This window comes from Lissotriton helveticus, chromosome 1_1, assembly GCF_964261635.1.
Source record: "Lissotriton helveticus chromosome 1_1, aLisHel1.1, whole genome shotgun sequence".
NCBI lineage: Eukaryota > Metazoa > Chordata > Amphibia > Caudata > Salamandridae > Lissotriton > Lissotriton helveticus.
Window position 1 is genome coordinate 481,042,579 of NC_136057.1, and position 12,858 is coordinate 481,055,436.

Below are 12,858 nucleotides of genomic sequence, written 5' to 3' on the forward strand. Positions count from 1 at the left end.
CGTGGTGCAAGGTCCTTGTAAATACGCCCCCATGTGTGCTTGGCAAATTTAAGTACTGACAGGGTGTGCTTGTACATAGGAGCTGTGGTGTGTTTTCAAATTATGATCAGAAAATCGTTTTTTTTAAAAAGAAATGCTTTTTACATTTATGAGAAGGACAAAAAGGTGTCTGCTTCTTTAAATGAATATTTCACTTCCCACCATGAATATGGGAAAATAATTTGCTTGTTTGTTGGTTTAAAAACTCGTTTCTTGAAGTCATTTAGGTTTCACAATATCTTCTGCAAGAGTTTCATAGTCAACATGGGGGCAAATTTACAAAGCTTATGAGCTACATTCACGTCATTTTCCCCATGTTAAAAGTGACTTTAAAGGTGGTGCAAGGTCCTTGTAAATAAGCCCTCATGAGTGCTTGGTAAATTTAAGTCATTTCTCCGTGGTGCAAAGCTCTTGTAAATACGCCCGCATGTGTGCTTGGCAAATTTAAGTACTGACAGGGTGTACTTGTACATAGGAGTTGTGCTGTGTTTTCAAATTAAGACATGAAAATGGTTCCTAAAGAAAAGGAATGCTTTTTACATTTATGACAATGACAAAAAGGTGTCTGCTTCTTTAAATAAATATATCACTTCTCACCATCAATCTGGGAGAATAATTTGCTTGTTTGTCGGTTAAAAAATCGTTACTTTAAGACATTTAGGTTTCACAATATGTAATGCTAGAGTTTCATAGTCACTATGATGATAATGATATACATTTAGAACTGTGTAGGAGGCGTGGAGAAACTGAGGCTTCTGTAAGTGTCAAGGGAGGTGAGTAATGTATATTGCTCTGTTGCATACAGTCCTCATCTTCTGCGTACTCTTGGATATGCTAGACTACATCTGCACAATGAGATACCTAAGCTGAGGAAATACAGGTGATGTGATTGTAAATGAGCAAAAATATTTGCACGTTTTTCAATTATATCACCTGTGTTTCCTAACATTACGAATCACATTGTGCAGATGAGGTTTAGGCCTGTCCAGGGAGACAGAGGAGGTCTGGCCTTTGTTCAAGAGTGCAGTGGACATGACTCACTTCGTTGGTAGGCCTGCACATGTATTATCTCCTCTGTACTCTTCAACAAGCCTAAATTTCATCTGCAACCCTGAGTAGGCCTCACCTCAAACAAACCTCTGGATAGGCCACACCTTATCGGCATCCTGAACCAATCATTTAAAATGTTTGGGGCAGATTTATGATGGCCGTGCGCCTCTTTTGCGCCGCCGTTGCGTCACTTTTGTGACGCAGCGGCGGCGCAAAAGATGCGCCATGTTGCGACATATTTACAACTTGATGCATCTAGGCAGATGTGTCATGCTGTAAAGTCCTGCGCCACATGAAACCTGAGTCAGGTTTCATGTGGGCGTTTTGTTGCAGGGTGGGTGTTCACTTGCATGAAAGCCCTGTAAAACTAACACAGTGAAATTTACAAGATTTCACTGAGTCAGCTTTATGGCATTGCTGAATCAAATCCTTACGCCTGTTTGAAACAGGCATAAGGAGTGACGCACCATGCAATGTGTGGCTTGCCCCTGTGCATTGCAGGAGTCATGTCGCGCTTGCGACGTGATTCCTGCAATGCGCCGCTTTTGCGGCACAGATGCGTGACGCATCTGTGCTGTTTTTGCCCCATGGTGCTCGGCATTGTAAATGCGGGACTCCATGGGTGGCAGAGCAGCGGCGCACGTTAACTGGTGCATCCCTGGGGATGTGCCAGTTAACATAAATCTGCCCCTTTACATTTAAGTATGAGCAGGGGACACAGAGTCGGTGAGGCTTATCCAAGGTTAAGAAGAGATGAGTCCTGTTCACTGAAAACTTGGACATAGGCCTCACCTCCTCAGCATCGCTGGACATGGCTAAATAATATCTGCAAAATGTTACTCTTGTTAAACAATTTTACTATTATAATCTCTGAGATTTGTCTCTTACTCTGAAACATCTCATTGTTGTTCTCTTTCTTTAAAGATAACGACAACATCAACCATGAGTGATAATGAGCAATCTGTTGATCTCGATCTTATCATTGAACTTGTCATTGAAACGTCAGTGGAAGTAGATCCCTTGGATGATTTATATCCTGTGGATGATGAAGAATATGATGAGGATGCCGATTTGTCAGAATTGTATGACATAGGGTGGGCAGCTGACCTGCTCGAGTCTATTGAACTATAAAGTCTTTTAAAAAGAAATGTAAGTTACTGGAAATGAAAAGTAACCATGGTAACCGTTTTATTTAAATTTAAATACAACTTCAAAAACAGCTTGTGTGAAGTGTCTTTAATAAAATAGTGAAATATGCTAATAAAATTAGTTCAGATTCACATATAAAAGAGCACAAGTCAAATGTAGAAGCATTCCATTTCTTTGCTACTATTTGTGAGTTTTAAATTTGTCAATGCACTAAAAATTATTGTATGTAGAATTGACAACTAGTGTGTTAATTTTTTGACGACTGTTATTGATTTACTGTTTGGTAATAGTGGTTAATAACATTTTTTATTATATTTTACCACAGATTCAACTGCAGATCATTTCAAAATTAAAAAATGCCTTCAAGGCAAAGGAGGAGAAAGGCTACAAAACGTCAAACACAGCAGCTTAGTACATGCTTGCAGCAGTCCTCTACAATAAAAACTCGTCAAGTCACCAAAAAAGCTCCGGGTAAGACAACGAAATCTTTCCTAAGAAACATTTCCTGAAAAAAAAGTATCACTACAGAACATGTTTTAGTCCAGAAGAAGAGAGTCAATTTAAACAGGAAGGAAAGGCCCCTTAATAAAGTTAGTGGTAGAGCAGGAGAAAACTCTGTGAGTGCCGGTAGAAGGCACAATCAATTTAGGGACATTCGTAGACGAATGTTCCGCAACAGGATAATTGTAAATTTGATGAAAAATTTAAAGAATGGTCAACAGAAACTTGCTTTTTATAAGAAAAAGAAAAATGTTGAGAAAATTATTTATCAGGCTTTGGAAATGAAGCGAAAGTTATTTATTTTGGTAATCAATAGAATTAGGAAACTAAACAAGGCAATTTATGAATTCAAAACAAATAGTAGATGGAAGAGAATAGTTAATCGTACACATTTTTGTGAAGTATTTTCAGGAGAATGGATGCATAGTTCAAGTTGTGAGGCATTTTTCAATGAGGAGAGTTACTTCCAGGACAATGATTTGGTGCATGCAGTTGACACCAGTGGTCAAGCATATGAGGTGAAAGACGGTTGTCTAGTTGAAAAAGAAAAACTTGTGTCAACAGAGGCAGAAGAGGTGTTAGGTGATGAAGTTTTAGGGAGACGTGCTAAGGGTCCAGTGTACACCTGGAAGTGTAGTAGTATTTGCAGTGTGCGACAGGATTCCATCAATTTGCTTTGTGATTTTGTACGGACATTTAATAAGAAAAGTTTAAAACAGAAAATGAACTTGTTGCAGGAATTAGATCCATGCAGAGTGAGAGAAGTGACAGGTTTACATGGTCATTCACTGGCTTGTCTTTCCAGGAGAGTATGCCAGAGTGTTTTTCATCATTTCAGGATGCTAGCAGTCCATCATAATAAAGTGAGGAAATTAGTGAGAATGTTGTATTTTGCTAAGAGTCCAGCAATTAAGCTTAAACAATTAAGCAGTGCTCTTTTGCATGGTTCTGAAGTAGATGTGAAGAATATTTGTGAAGAAATTGAGTATTGTTACTTTGCAAGTAAAGAGGAGAATGTTGAAATTGACCCAGAAGAAGAAGGTAATGTGGAAGAGAGTGTACAGATTTCCAGTACAGATAATTTTCAGAAGGAAATTGCCACATTTCAGGTGAAATCAAGTGAGAGGCCTAATTTCACTTGTGTGTGTTGTCGACGCACTTATTATAAGAATCAGACTAAGTTAGTGGATTTATATGCAAAAAGTGAAAGGGAAAATAATAGTGAATGGAAGGATTTCGCAACATACTTGATGGTAGAAAATTGTTTTGATTTGGGATCGGATCAACGTGTGTGTACTTATTGTTGTAACAAATTAAATGAAAACCGGATGCCTGCTAGAGCGGTTCATAATAATCTGGAATTGGTTGACATTCCTTCTGAATTGAAGGATTTAAATACTTATGAATCTATTTTGATTCAAAGTGTCCATCCCTTTCAGGCTATTGTACGAATGGAGCCAAAGACAGGGAATTTGCCTCCATCAGATTTACAGACAGGATTAAAGGGAAGAGTTGTTTATTGCCTCTAGATTTGAAGAAAAACATTAATACAATTGGAGTAGAGAAAGTGGAAGAGGAACCTCTGGTTATCTTAGTTAATGGGGTTCCGACAAAGAGTAAGAAAATCTGGCAAGATTTAGTGGATGTTAGGAAAGTCAAAAAGGCAACATTGTATTTGATGAAAAACAATGAGTACTACAAGAATGTATGTGTTGCAGAAGAGGAACTAAGTGAAGACGAGGACAGCGATTTGTGCGCTGGACAAATTGAGAAAGTAGAAGCCTCTAAAAATGAAGAAATATATGAACATTATAGTGTTCATCCTTTGCATTCCAAGGAAGTCATGTGGAATGCTTTTGAGTTGTTTCAAATGAAACAAGCCAAAGGGAGTCCCATTAGTGTTTGGGAGGAAAGTTTGGAAGCGCGGTGTTTCCCACAGCTATTTCCAACAGGTCAAGGAGGAAGATATGATGAGCGACCTGATCAAATTCCTGCTTCTGAATCCCGGACTTTACGATTGTATGCAGAAGATCCTACGTTTCGTCAATGCATTCCCTATTTGTTTCATCTACTGTTTGAAAGTGATCTGTCTGGACTGTCATATGCAGTGAACCACATCTTGAAAAGTGGTGTACAGATGCAAAATATCTCGGCAAGGGACTTTATGGATAAAGTCAATGTGCAAGACAGTATTTTGGATTCTCACCTGATTAATCTCATGGCATGTCAGCGTGGTACTAATGAGTACTGGTACCGTCGTCATGGTGATTTAAAATGTATTCTGAGTAACTTAGGAACTCCGACATGGTTCCTCACTCTCAGCTGTGCCGAGTATGGCTGGGGAGACTTACTTGAATTTCTACGAGAGGCAAATGGAAACATTGAAAATATCGAATTCAAGACACCCGGAGAAGTGTGCTCTTTGGATCCACTGAATGTATGCAGGTACTTCAATCATAGATTTGAAGCTATGATGTCTTTCATCATGAACAAGAAAAATCCACCTCTTGGAGAGGTGTTGGATTTCTTCTGGAGAAAGGAGTATCAAGCAAGAGGTGCTCCTCATATACATATGCTGCTATGGATCAAAGATGCACCCAAATTTGGAACAGATCCGGATGACTTAGTGATGAGTTTGATAGAACAGTATTCTACATGTGCTGTTCCAAAGACAAAGGAAGACAAAAGCCTAAGAGAACAAGTTTTACGCTTTCAAAGCCATCGTTGTGGAAAGTACTGTCGTCGTAAATTCAGAAACAAGGACAAGTTCTACACAAAATGTCGTATTGGATTTCCACGATCGGTGATATCTAAAGGAAGAGTGAACAGTTTGATGTCTTCGCTGCGACATAATGTGACGAGGAAATCACCCAAAAATACATACAATTTGAAAAGAAACGAAGAGTCCAAGTACATCAACGACTACAACCCAGTGATTTTGTCCATGTGGAATGCTAACATGGATATACAGTTTGTGGCTGATAACTGTATGGCTGTGGCTCGGTATGTGACATCTTACATCACAAAAAAAGAAAAGACAGAATTGAAGGATATGTGGGAGGACATTTCCCATGAAAAGAGCCTCAGTAAGAACTTGTACAGTTTCAGTCTGAAGATGTTGTCGCATCGAGAAATCGGAGCTTACGAATGTTCTGACCGGTTATCTTCAGCAAGTCTCTATGCCAAATCTAGGAGTATCATTTGGGCGAGTCTTGGTTTTGCTGCAACGCGTAATCGAGTTCTGAAACCTGTACGGGAAATTGAGTATTTGGCGGAAAAGGAGCCAAACAGTACAGATATTTTGAAGACCAACATGTTGGATACATATCATCCAAATAGAAGCAGTCACCTCGAGAATGTTTGTCTGTATGAGGTTCTACAAAATTACATATTCAAGAGGAACATCAAAGAAGATATTGATAAAGGAGTGTATGCTGTAATTGGAAGTGAGGGATGTCTGGTCAAGCAAAGAAAATGCCAATTGGTAAATCATCGAAAATTGAGTGGCGAATCTCCTGAAAGAAAAGAGTTTTTCTATTTAGCTCTTTTGCAACTTTTCAAGCCTTGGCGTGCAGAAGAGGAACTGCTTGGAGATTTCCTCTGTTACAAAGACTCTTTCAATGCAGCCAAGGAGACCATAGAATGTCCTGTTTTTCCAAAATATCTAGAAATGTTGAATGCGGAAATCGAGCAGGAAGCAACAATTGAGCCGAGATTGCTAGAGACAGTTCTCAGGACAGTCAGAGTTCTGTTTCATTGAGTCAGGATCCACTAGGAGGACCAGTTATCGAAAATGAAGCTGCCACTGCCATGATTGAAGTGGAAAGAGCCATGGCACATGCTCAGGAGGATGCGGTTAACTTAGAAGATTTGGAAAGACAACTCAACGTTGAGCAGAGGAAAATATATGACAAATTTACAAACCAAATTGATCATGGATTAAGTCATGAGAAGAAAGAGTGCTCATGTACGTCGTTGAAGGCTGTCCGACTGTACGTGAGTGGAGAAGCAGGAACTGGAAAAAGTTTCCTAATCAAAGCAATTTCATGTTATCTGCAGAAAAAGACCGAGCCATCGCTGTCTTGTGTTGTCACCGCTCCAACTGGGCTGGCAGCACATAACATTAAAGGGATTACTTTACATCGTCTACTGATGCTGCCAGTGGAGCATGATAACAAATTACAATACCACAAGTTATCTGGAGATGCTTGTTGTGAAGTTTCCAGAGTCCTGAAAAAGATAAAACTTCTTATCATTGACGAAGTAAGCATGGTTTCTAATGTCATGCTTGCCTTTGTGCATTTGAGAATGCAGGAAGTTCTTAAAACAGAGTATGATGTGTTATTTGGTGGCAAACACATCATTGTTTTCGGTGATCTTCTGCAGCTGACACCAGTGAAAGGACAACCAGTGTTTAAACTGCTTACGCATGAAGATACCAGGAAGTGCCTAGGGAGCATTGGCAACGTTAACATATGGTTAAACTTCAATTATGCTGAGCTGATTGAAAATATGCGTCAGGCGAAGGATGATGATTACAAGAATATTCTACAAGATGTTAGAATCGGGAAAGTGACCGAGCATGGGAAAGAAGCTTTACATGCACGATTACTGTCAAATTTGTATCCAGAAGAAGACATTCTGTCAGAGAATATTTTTCGGAAAATTACTGAGAAGAAATCTGGAATATGTTTGATGCCAACTCTTGCAGAATGTGCCATCTTCAACAACAAAATTTTGAATTTAGAAAAGCAAGAGATTGTGAAACTGGAAGCTATTGACAGAATAGAGCATATGGGAGCAACAATTATTTTGTCTGAGAATTTGAAATCTAAATTGGATTCATTAGAGAAGACTATATCTAAAACTGCTGGTTTTGAAAAGACTCTGAATGTGTGCTTAAATTGCCGTATCATTTTGAGAAGGAATTTACATGTTGAAAGAGGTCTGGTAAATGGATCAATGGGTAATGTTGTTGATTTTGAGAAATACAGAAATAGAGATGGAATTGAATTTTTAAAAATTAAATTTGATGGCATTGAGGAATTACAGCTAATTGGTCGTTGCTCTGCTAGGTTTTTGCTTGTAAAAGACTTATATGTTCGCCGTAAGCAGTTTCCTGTTTGCTTGGCATATGCGGTGACAATCCATAAATCGCAAGGTTTAAGTGTAGTCACTGCATTGGTGAATATTGGCAGTTCTGTGTTCAAGGAGGGTATGGCATATGTGGCATTGTCACGAGTCAGAACTTTATCGGGATTGTACTTGATTGAGTGTGATGTCACAAACATTTGTGCGGATCTAGATTGTGTTAAGGAATACAATAGGTTAAGAAGAGAGTATGCACCACATTTGCCTCAATATCCTTTGTTTGAGAAACGTGTGGTAGGCCGGAAACGAAGAAATGTGACCAATAGTAGGGAGGTTGTAGCAAAAAGACGAAAAGTCGATGAACCCGAAATTATAAGCAGAAAGAAAATGGATTCTGTTGAAGATGTTGTTGGTTTTCAATTTGAAAATAGTTCTGGTGTCAACTGCTATGCTAATGTAGTGGTTAATGTTGTCTTTTCTCTAGAAACATTAAAAGAACAGATTGTGATCAATTCGGATCAAAGTTTTTGCTGTTTGTTGAATTCTGTGTTAGAGAAATGTAGCACTGATAGAAAAAAAATAGAAAGTGTGTCTGAAATTCGAAATCTGTTAGACAAATGTTCAGGTCAAACGCAATTCTCTCAAAATATTCAGCAAGATTGTCAGGAGTTTTTAATGTATATGCTTGATGTATTGCAAGATGAAGGTGTAGATGTAGATCATCTGTTTGGCCTTTCTTATCAATGGCAGCATGACTGCGAGAACTGTAGGGTATCAAGTACTACTGGTGTAGACTCAGAAAGATTTATATATTTAACTTTGCCAGACAGTAAATCAGTGTCCTTTAATAAGCTAGTAAAAGCAGCCGATCAAAACATGGAGTGTAGCCAATGTAAGTCTACAATGCTGTCCACATTATTTATACGAAGATATGGCCAGTATGTCATTTTAATGTTCCAACGATGTAGGCCTGATGGAACAAAATTGACAACTTTAATAAAAAATGTTGTGGCTTCGCAGTTGTCAATATCAGGAAGGACTTTTGTAACTGCAGTAATTATATATCATGACGGTCCTTCAACAACATCAGGACATTACACAGCTTATTTGAAGTCTGGAAACGGCTGGTCATTCTGCAATGATTCTGTTTTAACTTTCAAAAAAAGATTGCCTTTTGACCTTAAAAATTCTTACCTGGTGTTTTTACAACCAAAATTTAAGGGGAGGAATCTCGGGATTTGCTCTGAGGAATTTCAAGAGGTTCTAATGGCTCCTACACTATTTGGCCTTGAGGATAAGTGTAGTACAGAGTGAAAAGTTCTTTTTGAGTTTTAAGTAGTTCCTGAAAAAAAAGAAGGTTTTCTTACAGAAAGTGGTGGGCACGGATTAGTTAAAGGACAACAGAGTATTTCCCAAAGCAAACGGTGTTCTTACCATAACACTTGACGTCATGGAAAAATAACTGCACTTTGAATGAGTTCAGAAAAACTGTTTATTTTAATAAGCTAATTCAAGCAGCCAATCAAAACATGCAGTAGAGGTAATGTAAGTCTGCAATGCTGTCCACATTATTTGTACAAACTTTTGGTTATAATGTCATTTTAAAATTCCAACTATATAAACCTGATGAAAGTAAGTTTTCAACTTTAATTACAAATGTTGTGGCTACACAGTCGTTGATTTTAGGAAGAACATTTGTAACTGCAGCTATTATATGACATGATGGTCCTTTGACAACATCCGCTTATTACACAGCTTATTTAAAATGTAAAAAAAGCTGGTGTTTCGGAAATGATTCCCATTTGACTATGAAACAATGTTGCCTTTTGGCTTAAAATATTCTTACTTTGTGTTTTCAGAAGAGAGAATTTAGGGTAGGTAACTGGCCTATAATGATTCTAGGAGTTGATATAATTTTATGTACTGTTTTAAATTGCTTTGTGATTAACAGTGATCAAGAGAATTAAATAATTGTAGTAGTCATAGAGGTAGTGTAAGTGTGCCTCATAGTAAGCAGTATCAGTGTCATAGGAAATGTGGAACATGAGTGAGCAAGAAGGGTGAGATATTACTAGTACAGGATTGTGAAAGTGATCTTGGACGTTTTCTTTCTGAAAGTTGTGGAAAAAGAAAATGACGGGATTTGCTTAGAAGAATTCCAAGAGTTATAAATGGCTTTTACACTATTTGGCCTTGAGGAGAAGTGCGGTAGAGAGCGAGAAGTCATTTATTGTATGTAACATATTTGTCAAAACGATGGAGCTTTTCTTTCAGAAAGTGGCGGGCAGAAAATAATAACAGCACAACAGAGTATAAGCTGTTTATAGGACATCCTTCGACGTCATGGAAAGTAAGTTACTTTTGAGGAGTTCTGATTTCTGATTGGTTATGTTATATGGGTTTTTTAAACACAATCATTTTGATTGTGTTTTTTTTCCCCGCTGTTATATGATGAATACCTTCAACTCACTGTTTTTAGTGAAATTTGATATATTCTGAGAACAGCAAAAATAAACCATTTAACATGTATAATTAATTCTGTACTTTGTATTGTGAATTTTAATTTGTACTCGTCTTGTCTCATGCTCACTCGTCTTTTACTACCTTCTATCAATCCTCTTTACATACTCACATTGCCTTTTGTTTTATTCTCTTTCACCCTTGTTCTCTAACTCCACTTATCTTTCAACCTTTGTTTCCCTATTCCAACTCTGCTTTTTTCTTTTCTCCCTTGCACCATTTTCCAGCTTGTAGACCCTCTGCTTCGCTTGTCTTTTCCATCTTTCCTCCCTTTGTTTTCTAAATTAAATATTTTTGGGTTCTCCTTTTTTGGTGCAATCAGTTAGTATAACTCACCCTCACTCATTTATCTTTCTTTGTTGCCTCACTCAGTCTGTATCTGACACTCTTTCCTTCACTTCCTCTATGTCCTCTCTCACTCACTCTCTTTTCCTTATTCACCCTTTCCTTATATAGTTTACCTTACTCACTTTCTTTTAGTAGCTTACACAACTTCAATTTAGTTTTCTCTTCTATCCTTCTTTTCTGTCACTGAAAGTATCTTCCTTTTTTTTCTCTTAGTAATTTACTCTATTACAATTTCTTTTTGTCTCTGTCTGTCTCTGTCTGTCTATCACCGTTTCTTTCTCTTTCTCTTTCTTTCTGCATGTTTATCTCTAACTTTATTTCTTTGTAAAATTGGATGATTTTGAATCTTTTCCCTTGTCTTTTCTAATTTTTAAATACATGTTTTAATATTTTTCAAATTTTTGTTCTTTCTTTCACATTTGAGATGTCATCAGTGATGTCATCAGTGATGTCACTGACCATGTCATGAATGATGTAATATGTGACATCATCAGCAGTGGATTGCGGGTGCGCGATATATAGTTAGTGCAACTAACTATTATATGCGAATTTCAATGGTTTTGTGTGAGTAAAATAAGGTTTTGATAATGCTAATTCCTAACTATATATGGTCTATAACCTATGTTTTTTCAGTGAATATATATATATATATATATATATATATATATATATATATATATATATATATATATATATATATATATATATATATATATATATATGATAGAATGGTGCCTAACTAAGAATATTTTAATGTTCTGAGAAAATTTATACCAGCAGGAGCAAGGAACAGATATGGGCACCTGCTACGCTCCTAGTTATGCCAATTTACATCTAGGCTGGTGGGAGGAGCAGGTGCTCCATGGCCCGAGCTGGAGCATTGGATTACAAATGTATTGTTGTGAGTCAGGTTCAATAATGACGTGTTTGAGCTGTGGCAGGGCACAGAGGATAACATCAAAACGTTCATCAATGGTCTGATTAGGAATTACCTGAATCTCAAGTTTGTGGGTCAATATAGTAAAGTATGTATTGACTTCCTAGATGTGTGGGCTACTGCCAAGGGGGATAGGCTAGAAACTACTATCTTTTGTAAGCCTACGGCAGGTAACACCATTTTACACGCAGGGAGTGCTCTGATCCAAAGTATACCCTTTGGAGAATTTTATAGAGTAAGACAAACCTGCAGTAATCTGGAAGAGTATAGGAGAATAGAGAGAGAGATGACTGATCGCTTCCTCCCAAGAGGATATCCTCAGGAAATAATGCAAATAGCTTCTGAAAAAGCCAGAAATCTAGATAGAGACAGGATACTCTTTGTGTCATCTGGTACATGTAAAAGAAGAAAAAAAGCAGGACGTTGATGCCAAATCCCATAGATTTATAATAACACACAACAGTCAACACAATGAGGTACGAGCAATTTTGAGAAAACTGGTATTTGATTAAGGGGGACCTGGTACAAGGCTCTGAGAGCAGAAAAATCAGGAGAGCATACAGAAAAGCAAAATCCCTTAGGGACCACTTAGTAAATAGTGAATACCAGGAGGTAAGAAGAAGAGAATCTTGGTTATCGATTAAGGATGGTTTTAGGAAATGTTTTAATTGTAAAGCTTGTCAGCATTGTGAGAACATCATTGATTCTAAAACTCCATTTAACAAAACCTTCAAAGTGAGAGGCCATTTGACCTGCAAATCTGGCTTTGTAGTGTATAGATTGCAGTGTCCATGCGATAATGTCTATATAGGGAGTACTACCTTGCCCGTACATCAGAGAATTCTGCAGCATAGATGAGCAATAATAAACAGAGACAGAAGCTACCTATTGCCAGGCACTTTGAGAAAGTACACCAAAGTGATCCAAATCTGATGAAATGTAGTTGCCTAGCAGAGATCACTAGAAAACGAAGGGGAGGCAACAGAGAGAGAGCGAGCTACAGAAACTGGAGACCTACTTTATACTTGATTATGATAGTAGAGAGCCCAATAGGCTCAACATTAATGAAGATTCATTTACATGCCTGTGAGATAGAAAATATAAATAATTGAAGACATTTTGAAATACAGCTGCGTACTCATAAGAACTGTTTTGTAGACTATGTTAATTAGACATGGCGGAGAAGGACAAGGGACACATGCACTTTAATACTAAGCACTGGC